The sequence below is a fragment of the Lineus longissimus genome, chromosome 7 (genome assembly GCF_910592395.1).
Source record: "Lineus longissimus chromosome 7, tnLinLong1.2, whole genome shotgun sequence".
Classification (NCBI taxonomy): domain Eukaryota; kingdom Metazoa; phylum Nemertea; class Pilidiophora; order Heteronemertea; family Lineidae; genus Lineus; species Lineus longissimus.
The window spans coordinates 12,763,459-12,776,951 of NC_088314.1; the positions used below are offsets into that span (position 1 = coordinate 12,763,459).

The following is a 13,493-nucleotide window of genomic DNA, read 5'->3' on the forward strand; positions in this document are numbered from 1 at the left end:
CCTATGGATGTATCCTATGACATGATGAATGAAATAAAGGTTATAGAAAACTTACTGAAAGTGTTGTCTCATGAATCTTTGGCAAAATAAGTTGCCTCGTAGGTTAGCTTCATGATGATGCACTTCCTCTGCTGGCTCTCGGCGCATATTGGCATCATCATGATAATCATCTGGAAGTGGATCGTTTCTGCGAATGGCCAAGTTGTGGAGACATGCTGTAGCCATGATTATGGCCATATTGTGCTGCAACTAAAAAAATCATGCCAGTTAGTATAACCGATCGCGAACTGGTATCCAAGCAGATAAAAATTCAGGGTTCACCATTCTGTTGGAAGCCATTACACTGTAAAAAAACGGTATTAGCCCGGCACCGAAAAATTGTATTGACCAGGTCTGAATATCGTAATTTGGTATTCCAAAATGGTACCGGAAATTCTGAATACCATTTATTGGTATTCACTCAAATGTCAATACCAGTTTTTGGTACTGACAGATTCAATACCATTTAATGGTACCAGCTCAGTACCAAATTATAGTATCGCCCCAGTACCAAATTATGGTGTTGAGGAAGTCAACACCAAATGAAATGGCCAGGGCCATTGTGCTCACCTGTCGATATGAAAGGGAGAGTATGAGGAAAAACTTGTCATTGTTAGGGGTTAATCATGCAATAGTTGTGGGATGGTGTGGTTTGTCTTGAAAAATAAAAAAGATATTTTTGGCCGTCCCTGACCGGGTTTTGAACTCACGACCTTTGGATTGCCACAACACGAAAAACACAAAACATGCAATTTCAGCCATATCTGTGTCTGCGTTGTGACCTCTGTGACCTTGACAAGTAGGTCAAATTAAAAACCCGTATGATATATGATGTGTCCTTGCTATGAGTACCTACCACAAAAGTTTTATCGAAAACAAGTCATCAATAAGCCAGATATCACACTTTTTAGATATCCACATTCGACCCCCTGGTGGCCAAATTGAGAATCAGATCGGACCGATATTCAGCACAAGAGGTTATCTGATATAGGGGGTTATATGTACCAAGTTTCAAGTTCATAGCTGTGGCGGTTATGAAACGTGCCATAGTTACACTGAAACAGCCAATTTATGCCATTTGACCTCTGCAACCTTGAAAAGTATGTCAAATTAAAAACCCGTACGATATATGATGTATCCTTGCTATGAGTACCCACCACGAAAGTTTTATTGAAAACAAGTTATTGATAAGCGAATTATCACACTTTTTAGGTATCCACATTCGGCCCCCTGGTGGCCAAGTTGAGAATCAGATCAGATCGAAATTCAGCACCAGAGGTTATCTGGTATAGGGGGTTATATGTACTAAGTTTCAAGTTCATAGCTGTGGAGGTTGAAAAACGTGCCATAGTTATACTGAAACAGCCAATTTACGCCATTTGACCTCTGTGACCTTGAAAAGTACGTCAAATTAAAAACCCATATGATATATGATGTGTCCTTGCTATGAGTACCTACCACAAAAATTTCATTCCAAACAAGTCATTAATAAGCGAGATATCACACTTTTAGATATCTACATTCGGCCCCCTGGTGGCCAAATTAAGAATCAGATCGGACCGAAATTTAGTGTCACAGGTCATCTGACCAAGGGAGTCCTGTGTACAAAGTTACAAGTTCATAGGCTTAGCGGTTAAGAAACGTGCCACTGTTTTTGAAACAGGATACGACGACGACGGACGACGGACGACGACGACAGACGACGACGGACGACGGACACTGCGGTATTGTATAGACTCCCCTACGGTAAGCCAAAAACGGTATAGGTCCTTAATGAATACAAAATTTTGGTGTTGAACCCAGCACCATTTTTTAGTATTCAGACGGTACCGTTTTTTCAACAATGTAGGCCAATCGGAGTCCTATGGTATGGTTCAGTTTAGGTGAGGCTTGTAAGCATGAGGTCGATGTCAAATATAGGTGAGTGGTGGGGTGAAATTTGTTAAATCTCCTGGATTTACTTACTGAACATCGAAGGGTATTTCCCCTACCAACAGCGTGGAATCGTCTTTTCCAAACCCCAAACACTCTCTCGATGACCCCTCTTGTCCTCCTTTGGGCTTGATTGTAATTCCGCTCTGCAACGTTTCTTGGTTCACGAACCGGAGTTAACATATATCTGGTGCACGTGTATGCTGGGTCACCCAGCAAAATACCCTGGAGCTCTCCTGCTCTGAATCTTTGGCAAAGTCGTGATTCCTCAAAGATTCTGGAAACGTGCGCAGAGCCGTACCATCTGGAGACGACATTGGTGAAGCATAACTCATGGTCACAAACAAGTTGGCAGTTCAGGCTATAGTAACCCTTTCGATTCATGAAACGCTGGGCATTAATTCCTCCTGGGTTTGCGATGGGAACGTGCGAACCATCGAGAGCACCAATTACACCTGGGAATTGCGCAATATCGCGGAATCCTTGCTGCACCCTTAGTCGTTCCGCCTGGGTTTCGGGAAAAGTTATAAAATTTCCCTTTCTATCACATATTTCCCTTGTGACTCGATGGATAGCTTCGCCGCAGGCCCATTGTGACACACTACAGGTATCTCCAGTGACATGTTGAAATGCACCATTTGCATAAAAACGAAGAGCAATCGCCAGTTGCAAAAGTGGTGTAAGTGCTTGGTTTCGCCGAGTTGGCCGACGTAGGTCTTCACTGATGAGATCGAGTAGCCATCGAAATGTTTCTTTAGAAATTCGAAAGCGCCTCAAGAACTTCGGGTCTGACAGTTCCTCTAAAGGATTTACTCTGTCCCTGAACACCCTCATGCGTCTTCTCTGAATTTCATTTTCATGCTCCTCTCGTTCGTCTTGTGCAAATTCAAGTATAGCAAGAGCATCCATTCTGCCGACCACATGCCGTAACCTCCTCTACATGTATGAATCATAAGCTTAAACAGCTGCAAAACAAGCCCCCAGGTATGTTTTTCAATTCCTTTGTTGTTTAGACACCCTAGTCTATCTTGGATGACAGTTTTAGACACGTCCAAACTAAACATCCTTCTGTAGTAGCTGTTTATGCTAAACGATAGATTTAGACTTGTCTAGGCGATTTAGACTTGTCTAAGAGAAAAATACCTTTTATAAGTTCGGGCCGTTATGTTTTATACTTACGCAGAAGAATTTGTCATGAAACGTCCTCTCTCCTCTTTTGCGAGGTCTGTTTGGTGGGAGGTCCGTTGTCGAGGGTGCCCCCAATGCGGAGGGTGTCTCAGGAGTTAGTGATGGCATCTCAATATCAGCAAGGTAAACACTACTGTTGATATCCATACACATATCCGTATTTAGTGAATTTAGCAAACCGGAAAACATTTTGGCGTGCGGGATACCAACGTGACTTGTGTCGCTGAATACTTTGAAACAACTGAATTTGCCGCGGTTAAAACGGCGGTTGGACATAATGGTATCTTACTCGTTCACATCCGTCACTGTTTTCCCAAGATACATGTGATCACTACACTGGATTTAAGACAGGAACGAGGTAATGAAAGTATGCAGGTTCATCCCAGGTGATTTTACATTCACACCAGGGGTCAGTTCATAGTCGAAAACAGGTGTAGATCAATGTTATCATAAATAATTGATAGGATCAGCAGCTACATCGAATTGGACCTTGAAGCTCAATTGCATTAACCCTATTCAATTTGACAAATTGTTCACATAAAAAATTAACTCAAAATCTGATCACGCCCTTGTTACAATTGCTTATAGTTTCAGATGGATCAAGGACGGAGTCGAATGGTTTGGTGCCAATGTTGCAATCGGCTAATCAACAGATCAGAAGTGATAAGACATGCAATGAACACGGTCCAGAGCAGAGACGCATCGCCATCAGTCGTAGACCAACAAGAAAAGTTAACTCTTCACCCTCCGAAAGGAGCACACCCTCCCATTAGCATTTAAAGACACCAGGAAAATGGTAGAAGAATACCTTTGCCCTGTAATTCCCTATGCAGGTGAAAATGCGAATTTGTTTGAATGCCCTAAATGCAAATCGAAGAAAACGAAGGATAAAACAGTTTCTTACCTTCCCATTGTCCCACGATTACAGAGGATGTACAGCGTTAAAGCTGTAGCTGCACTATTACAAGGCAGCTCGTCAGAAATAAACGACATAAAATTGTCCAAAGGATACAAGGAGATGATAAATAATCAATTTGGGGGGGGAGGACAGGAGTATTGTACTGGGCTATTCCACCGATGGAGTATGCCGTTTCGATCACCTGAAGACAACTCATTCTGTGAATGTCCAAGCAATGAAATTGTACAACCTACCCCCAACACTTTTTGAGAGAAAACTGAGCTTCTCCCACTAATTGGTCTCAACGAAGGTAAATATATTGTTCTTACATCAATCTGTTAATATGTTACATCCCCTCCCCCCCCCCCCTGTAGAAATGCTCAGATACATGGAGTCAGGTTCAGATTTTAAAGAGTTTTTCTCGATGTGAGGGGCTCCCTTCGAGAAAACAATTTTGGAGTATTCACCACACTCCATCAACACGCGTGCACTACACACAAACGAAAACTGCACAGAATAACATACACTTTCTAGTGTAAGCTGAGCGGTTTTCAAATAGTTTCTGCTGTAGAAGTTTGAAATGTCCTACGACAGAACGTCAGGGGAACGAAGGATTATACTATGCTATTTCAATCTACGAGGTGTTGACAGTCATTGCATCAAGAGACCCTTATACACCATAATCAAGATGATGCCATCAGAATGTAAGAGGGCTATACACTTTTCCGGGGGGAAATTGTTCTAATTGTACATATTGTTAACTTATTCTAAGTTGCTTTTTATCAACAGGTCCTCACACACCGAAATGCATGAACAACTATCTCGACATACCAGTTGACGAATTGCTCTCCATTGATTCTGGAATCAGAACATACGATGCCTCCCAGGATGAGGTCTTTAGCATGAAGGTTGCAATTTTAGCATATGTTTGCGACTTTCCTGGCAAGACGAAACTTGTCCTAATGAAAGGAGCTGGAGGGGAGAGTGTCTGTGACTGCTGTAAAATAACTGGTGAGTGTTGACACATAGCATGAAGTTTGTTACTCGGGACCACGTGGACCCCCGAGAAATTGTAGGGGCCGGAGAACTGATGTATTGCAGTTGCATGCTCCCCCCAGAAACAGAGTTCTTCCTAATTGTATGTCCCAGATTATTGTATGGTTCTATTGAGATCTATGACAACTAAATACATCAGAAAAATGGGCACATGAGAGTCGAAGCCTCTATAGGTCACTTTTGTCATGATGGGAAGGGGGCAAAACACTTACCCCCACAGTGCCAATGGGCAAAAATCTTCATCACAAATCATATTTTGGTAAAACGCATGGAAGAGGGCATTTGTCTGCTTACGCCCTTACCCCAGCCTAACACATCAAGCTACGATTCTAATAAAATGTGTCTCCGGAATAACCTGCACAGTAAATGAGTGATGCAGAGAAATAATTCTACAATGGAAGCAAGGTTAATTAGTATTTTAGGAAAAAAACAGCTGGTGATTGCAAGAACACTCTGCGATCATTACATTTTAAAATACATCCATATCAGAGGCAAAATGAAATGGCCAGGGGCCATTGTGCGCACCGTATAGATATTTGGTGGTTTGGAATTCATCCAGGTTAAGAAACATTCTACATGTATAGTATATAGGTCAAACCAAAGTCGGTATGACATGTGATGTATCGTTGCTTGGAGTAAGTACCATAAGAATAATATCATCAAAAACAAGTCACTAATAAACGAGATATTGCACTTTTTACCTATTTTAGTTGTGGCCTCCTGGTGGCCAAGTTGAGTACCAGATCAGATCAAATTTCAGTGTCCCAGGTTACATGACGGAGAGACTCATGTGTACCAAATTTCAAGTTCATAGCTTTAGTGGTTAAGAAACCTGCAATAGTTACACTCAAACGACCAATTTACGCCATTTGACCTCAGTTACCTTGAAAAGCAGGTCAAATCAAAAACTTATATAATGTGTGATGTATCCTTGCTAGGAGAACCTACCATAAAAATGTTATTGAAAACGAATCATTAATAAGCGAGATATCACACTTTCTAGGTTTTCACTTTTGGCCCTCTGGTGGCCAAGTTGAGAATCAGACCGGACTGAAATTCAGGGTCAGAGCCAGCTGACCTAGGGGGTCCTTTGTACAAAGTCTCAAGTTCATAGCCTTTGGGGTTAACAAACGTGCCACAGTTACGCTCAAATGGCCAATTTACGCCATTTGACCTCTGTGACCTTGACAAGTACGTCAAATCAAAAACCCGTATCATATGTGATGTATCCTTGCTAAGAGTATCTACCATAAATTTTTTACCAGAAACTAATCAGTAATAAGCGAGATATGGCACTATTCAAATTTTTGGTTTTGGCCCCCTGGTGGCCAAGTTAAGTATCAAACCGGACTGAAAATCAGTGTCACAGGTCATCTGACCTAGGGGGTCATGTGTACCAACTTTAAAGTTCATAGCTTTATTGGTTAAGAAACGTGCCATAGTTACACACAAACGGCCAATTCACACCATTTGACCTCTGTGACCCTGGAAATAAGGTCAAATCAAAAACCGTAGGATATGTGATGTATCCTTGCTCTGAGTACCAAAAAAATAAAAATAAAATTGAAAACAAGTCACTATTAAGCGAGATATTGCACTTTTTACTTTTTTCCTTTTCAAGGTCACAGAGGTCAAATGGTGTAAATTGGCCGTTAGGATGTAACGATGGCACGTTTCTAAACTGCAATGACTATTGATACCAAATTTGGTACACATTTACCCCTTAGTCAGGTGATCTCAGGGACCGAAGTTTGGTCCAATATGATACACCACTTGACCACCAGGGGGCAAAATCCAAAAACCTTAAAAATGTAATTATTCCTTAACTTCTTGCCCGATTGCCACCAATTTGATATCATGGGTACATCTTACCACCATACAGTATATGTCACACAGGTTTTTAATTTGACCTTCTTGTCAAGGTCACAGAGGTCAAATGGCGTAAATTGGCCGTCAGGCCGTAATTATGGCACGTTTCTTAACTGCAATGACTATTGATCACAAATTAAGTACACATGTACCCCTTGGTCAGGTGATCTCAGGTACTGAAGTTTGGTGCGATCTGATTTGCCGTTTGGCCTCCAGGGAGGGGGCCAAATCCTAAATTCTTCAAAATGCCATTATTCCTAGTAATGACTTGCCCGATTGGCACCAATTCTATATCATAGGTACATCTAATTCTAACAACCATTCAATGTGTCACCCGGGTCTTCTTTGATTTGACCTACTTTTCAAGGTCACAGAGGTCGAATGTACTGTAAATTTTCCATTTTGGGGAAATTGTAATTGCTTGGACCTACATCAAACCTAACACTACATGACACAATACCATGCTCTTTATCCATCTTTCCTCCACATGAGGTGAGCACAATGGCCCTGGCCATTTCATTTTAGTTTTGGCCCCCTGCTGGCCAAATCGAGAATCAGATCAGACCGAAATTCGGTGTCAGAGGTTATATGATGTAGGGAGTCATGTGTACCAAATTTCAAGTTCATAGCTTTATTGGTAAAGAAACGTGCCACAGTTACGCTCAAATGGCCAATTTACGCCATTTGACCTCTGTGACCTTGACAAGTAGGTCAAATCAAAAACCCGTATCATATTTGATGTATCCTTGCTAAGAGTATCTACCATAAAATGTTTACAAAAAAATTAATCAGTAATAAGTGAGATATCACACTATTTATGTTTTCAGTTTTGGCCCCCTAATGGCCGAGTCAAGAATCAGACCGGACTGAAATTCAATGTCAAAGGTCATCTGACCTAGGGGGTCATGCAAACAAAGTTTTGAGTCCATAGCCTCAGGGGTTCAGAAACGTGCCACTGTTTTAGAAATAGGATATGACGGACGACGACGACGACGAAGGACACTGCGGTGTTGTATAGACTCCCCAACGGTGAGCCAAAAAGCATTTTGAAACAATTATGATAGAAATCTCATTTCGAATTTTATAGCATGGTTTTACACATCTGTCGCGGCTTGAGAACAAGTCATCTATAATCCTTTTGGGCATTTGAATAAGCACCGCGGCCGGCCAAAGTTAAAACAAGATTTTATGATTTTGCATCTGGTTGCACGCATCGATATGCATCCAAGGTAACTAATTCATGAATAGGTGCACCTAAATTATGAACCGTGTTATATAACTGCCTATACTTTAAGCCTATTGATTATATTGACATTGTTTCAGGCACATACCAGAAGAGTATTTCCAAAATGGTAAAACATGCAGAGAACCGGCGATTTCTTCCACTAGATCACCCCCTACGTCAAGAAACAGAAGGCTTTTCGGGCCGAAAGACTGAAACCAGAGCGGCCCCTCAGAACAGAACAAAAATGGAGCAACTGGTATATGGCAAAGTGGCGGCGAGTTTGACAACGAAGAGTCACAAGGAAACGCTAATAAAAGAAACAGGAAAGTTTGGTGCTGAGAGTCTTTACCGGCTTAAGGATTATGACCCCCATCAAGCAGTGATTGATATGATGCATACCACACAGGTAGGTCAGCACTGCTCATGCGATGATGAATGAAAAGCCTTTCGTTTCATTTCGTCTCATCATGTCGATAACTCAATTTGCATATGGCCTGTCATCTGTTATTTTTCGAAGTAATCCCTCTGAAAATCCTTGAGAATTCATGATCATACCATTATCAACAGGTATCAGGTCTCTTTCTTTATTCCAGCGAGTGTGTGAACACATTCATAGTATCATCAATGGACACAGAGATTCAACCAGTGTCCGAGCAACGGAAATTCTTCTTGATAGAACAACAGATAATACAGAAGATTGTAAGTGGCCTGTTTGGTCTAAAATGAGCTACCAAATCATCCTGAACCTCATTGTGTTAAAGCCCATTTACTGTATAGCATTATTAGATTCAATATTAATATAATGAAAAAGACATTGGTGGCCAAGTTGCTACGGAACAAGTTTACTATTACTAGATACCAAATCCCATGGAAACTCGAATTATCTGGTTATGAGGGCCTGTGACATAATATTAATCGTTTAATCTCTTGAGAGTGAATTATGTACACTACTGATAGTGTATATAGGAAAGGAAATGCATGTATATCAGAATCTTTCGTATCCCAGAATTTTAGATGTGCATGGTATCTGATTTTTGGAGTGAAGCGACGTTGGCCTCGTGATGGTCTTGAAATGCTTTCTGGTGCATGCAAAATGTTGATGACATGTATGATGCAATACTACCAGTATACAGGGTGGCCCAGAAAAAAAACGCAAACGGATACTTCCACTACAAAGGGGTTAAATCTATTGATACCACTGGATGGGTAATCTTTCTAGAAGAAGAATGATACCAAGATCGACGACGGATACTTCCACTACAAAGGGGTTAAATCTATTGATACCACTGGATGGGTAATCTTTCTAGAAGAAGAATGATACCAAGATCGACCGGTTAAAAACATCTCGGTGGTGTGCTGAGGCCTGAACATGCTTGCACGACCTTTACTCAATTACAAATGGTCGCTAGGAACCTTGTCGACATCTCATATCAGTATTATTACCTTACATTTAATCCACCTACTTACTAAGTTCAATTCACCGGAACAGTTCGATTTTTCACGAATGAAGCCTGTCTGTGCTTCACAAAATAGGCTCTAAAACAAAACCTACTGAACCAAAGCGAGCAAACTTGGTATCATTCTTCTTCTAGAAGGATTCCCTGTCCACTGGTATAGTTTTAACCCCCTGGTAGTGGAAGTATCTGGTTTCCTTTTTCCTGGACCACCCTGTATAGCCGGCAGTAATTCTCAGCCATAACCCAATGGTACCAAACTGATCAGGCACTGTCCGAGAACAAATTGTGGCGAGAGTGGGCGGGGGTCTTTGCTGACAAACGTATGTCGTCTGCATCAACTGGCTGGCAACAAACACCGGTGGAGTGTTTCCCAGTGGCGCCTGATGAATCAGAAGTCATGGAATGTGCAGCTATTCGCAACCAGTCCACTGCCAAAACCCATTTGTTCTCATCCTGGCTTGATAAATTCCCGTTTCAGATGTCACGACCACTGTAAATGACATAAAGATGTATTTTCAATGGTTAAGCCTATCATTGTGTTGTTATTTTCTCGCTAATTAAGTCACTTTTTTACCCCTTTCGGGAAACTCGAAAATATGAGTCAGACTCATAAAATTTAGGTAACCCTGAATATTTTTAAGTGTAACTTATTGATTTCAGCACAGCAATTGCCAGACCCTAAACGAGCAAAATTAGATCCCATCAATTGGCGTTTCTCGAAAGATGAAATGACAAGGCGGATGATCGAAGCAAGCTGGTCAAGGTTCCAATCGGTTTTGGATGGGCGCCGGGGTTACTGTTCAACAAGTTTAATGCCACATGAAGTCGCATGACTGGCATCAGGTAAACAGCACATTTTTAACATCTAAGAAAATAAAGGCGGATTACGCAAAAGTAAGTGCGAGGTAATATCGCCAAACTTAATTCATGTGTTGATATGTGGGGTTTTTTGTGGATAGACTGTATTTCCTGTGATTCTCGATTCTCGATTCGGGTCGTCGATACAAATGGATAGATAACGTGTTCTGCTAATAAAGGTGATGACGATGAGGGATTTTTACTGTTTCTGATACATTTATCATTCGTGCCAATAACGGCCAATAGGCTTTTCAATTATAGAATTTTCTGAAAAATGTACTCGTGCACTAGATTAATGTCAGCCCCGGCATTGTTTCTGAGAAAATGACTTCATGATTTTATGCTTTTATTTTCCTCAGATATACACGACCGGTATCATAAAGTGTTGCGTGCGGGGTATGTTGGGTGTGAAACAGAGGACGACCCTCTACCGGCTTTGTGATGTCCTTGAAAAGCTCAACTTAAGGTAAGACTTAAACTGGTGTCGTACTTATACTTATGTTACCACGTCGTTATGGGGAATCCAAATAAATATTTTCCACACTATAAGGACCTCTTCCCGGCTATGGGGATTAGAGGGGGTCCTCATAAGGAAATTGCTTCATAACGCAGAGAAATGGAAAGATCGATGGGGATCTTGAAAAAATTCGGGAGGCCCCATAACCAACAGACGGCGTTCCCGCATCGTTTTGTAAATACGGCTACAGTACCAAGGCGGCCTCTAACGGATTGACCTGATTTGTGCCACCTTTAACGTTTATCGGGAAAAAATAATTAACACTTGACCCCATTTCCGCCTGTATGCGGAATGTACATAATGTAGGCCAAATGACACTCGAGATAGACGTTCGCCTCTGGGTGACCTCAATTATCAATGCGTACATGGTGGTGTGTTGTTTTCTATTGAATTTTTTTGTTTTCTATTTCTATTGAATTGTTCACATTGTTTGTCTGGCACGATTGACCACAGCGATTTGATCGGATTACCGGCTGTCGGCAATGGAACATGCGGGTATGTTTCGGTCTTTCTACAACCTGGTAAAACTAGCTCTGAGCTACGTAATTCTTGAAGTAATAGCATTACACAATTTCATGTATATAAAGAGAAAATAAACCTATTATGATTCAGTCGATGTTCAAGTGCAAGTCGTTGTTAGTTGTATGCTCCAAACCGCGTGAGGGAACGCCCGTGGCCGACATTAGTCTCTCCGACCGGATTGATTGGATTCGACCGTGGTCTGGATCTGGGCGTGCGTGAAGTTGAAGTATGGCGGAGGCGGAGATATGAGCGATACTAAGCCAACGGAAGGTGGCTAAGGGTTCGATAACCAGAAACATTCATGCACTTGAGAAACTTGTCGACGGCCAATCAAGACCAGGCACCGTGGCTCAGTACATAGACGAAATCATTCGTAACCAAAATAAAGCTGTAGCGTTGTGCGAGCGATTGGTCGAGCTCAATCCAGATCATGCGGAGGACGTTGAATTGTGGCTCAACGTCGAATACGCCAGAATAGGCGATAATATCGCTGAGGCTGAGCAGTCAATAACTAGCGAGATGAGCTCGAGTGACACCGAAAGTAACGTTAGTGCTTCAACTACGCGTTCACGTAAATGCGGAGGCAGCAGTTCTTTCGGGGAGGGCGCCGGTAGCAGTTCGTTCAAGGAGGGCGCCAAGGCAAAGTTACGGCCTGTTCGTGAGACAACTGTTCGATTCGACAACTATCCCGATAAATACTATCTGGAAGATGAGAGAACTTCTTTCGACTACAATCGTATGGACCCTCTAGATGACTTTTGTGATTGAGACGATATGGCATTTCCTCCCAGTCAAGGGCCGACAGGGTAAGTCAAAGTCTATCAAAACCAGATCACAACCCCAGTCATAACCCCAAATCATGGTGCTTTGGCAAGTCATTACCTAAGCTATCTCTTCCAAACTTTGATGGTAACCCTATCAAGTGGACCGATTGGTATGGCATGTTCAATGCTATGGTTGACGACAGCCCAATGACCGACACTGAAAAGATAACTCACCTTCAGCATTCTTGCGTCGGTCGCGCCAAAGCAGAAATCAGTGGTTTTGGGTATAATTGAGCCTTGTATTATGAGGCTTTGTCAGGTCTCCAGGAAAGATTCGGCAAAAAACAATTTGTTGTCAGAGCGTATCTAGAGAAACTTCAGAAAGCGCCATCTATAGTTGAAGGTAACATGAGTACCATGCGAAACTTGGCATCATCGGTACGGGTAGTAGTTCTGACATTTGAAAATCTCGGCTACGACAGTGATTTACGCGCGGCGCGGTCAGTAATTGTGAGCTCGTGGTCAGCAAATTGTCCGACGCTATGAAATTCCGATGGGCGAGGCACATGGCATAAACCGGAATCGATCAGCCCAACTTATACGACATAGATGATTGGCTTCAAGACCAAGTGAAGGCCTATGAATTAGTCTCCTACAAGCCTAGTCACAAGTCAATGTCTGAATCTTCCAATATCTCTGTTTCAGAATCATCCAACAAGCCACTTTCAGCTCAAACCAGTGGTACTAGCTATACACCCACATCTACAAAATGTCCGCTAGGGGACGGTAGGCATATGGTCGCGGAATGTCCCAAGTTCCGTTCCTTGACAATTGGCAAGCGAGTTGAAATGGTCAAGCTGCACAAACTCTGTTTTGTGTGTCTAAAACGAGGTTGTTGGATTCGAAAATGTAGGGCAAACAGATGTGATGAGTGCAGGTTGAATCATCATAAATTGTTGCACCGAGAAGGTTCCCAATCCTCTGGAGCAGAACATGCACCTACGCCTCAACCAGTATTAGAAATTTCTAGCGTCACTATCGCCAGTAGAAAACCTATTTCTTTGCAGGTCATTCCCGTCAAGCTGTACGGTCCAGCAGGTGAAATTGAGGTCTGCGCTATACTGGATTATTGCAGCACGTGTACTCTATTGTCAAAGAGGTCTGCTGA

The 13,493-nt window shown here is 42.1% G+C and overlaps 1 protein-coding gene across 1 annotated transcript in view; it reads left to right on the plus strand.

Annotated features, from left to right (window-relative positions):
- The first annotated feature begins 11,465 nt into the window (after positions 1-11,465).
- Positions 11,466-13,493, plus strand: part of LOC135491161 (uncharacterized) — a 35,308-nt gene continuing 33,280 nt past the window's right edge. Inside the window, exon 1 of the mRNA XM_064776856.1 lies at positions 11,466-11,534. The gene's annotated coding sequence lies outside the window, so the exon portion shown is untranslated. The remainder of the gene's footprint in view (positions 11,535-13,493) is intronic.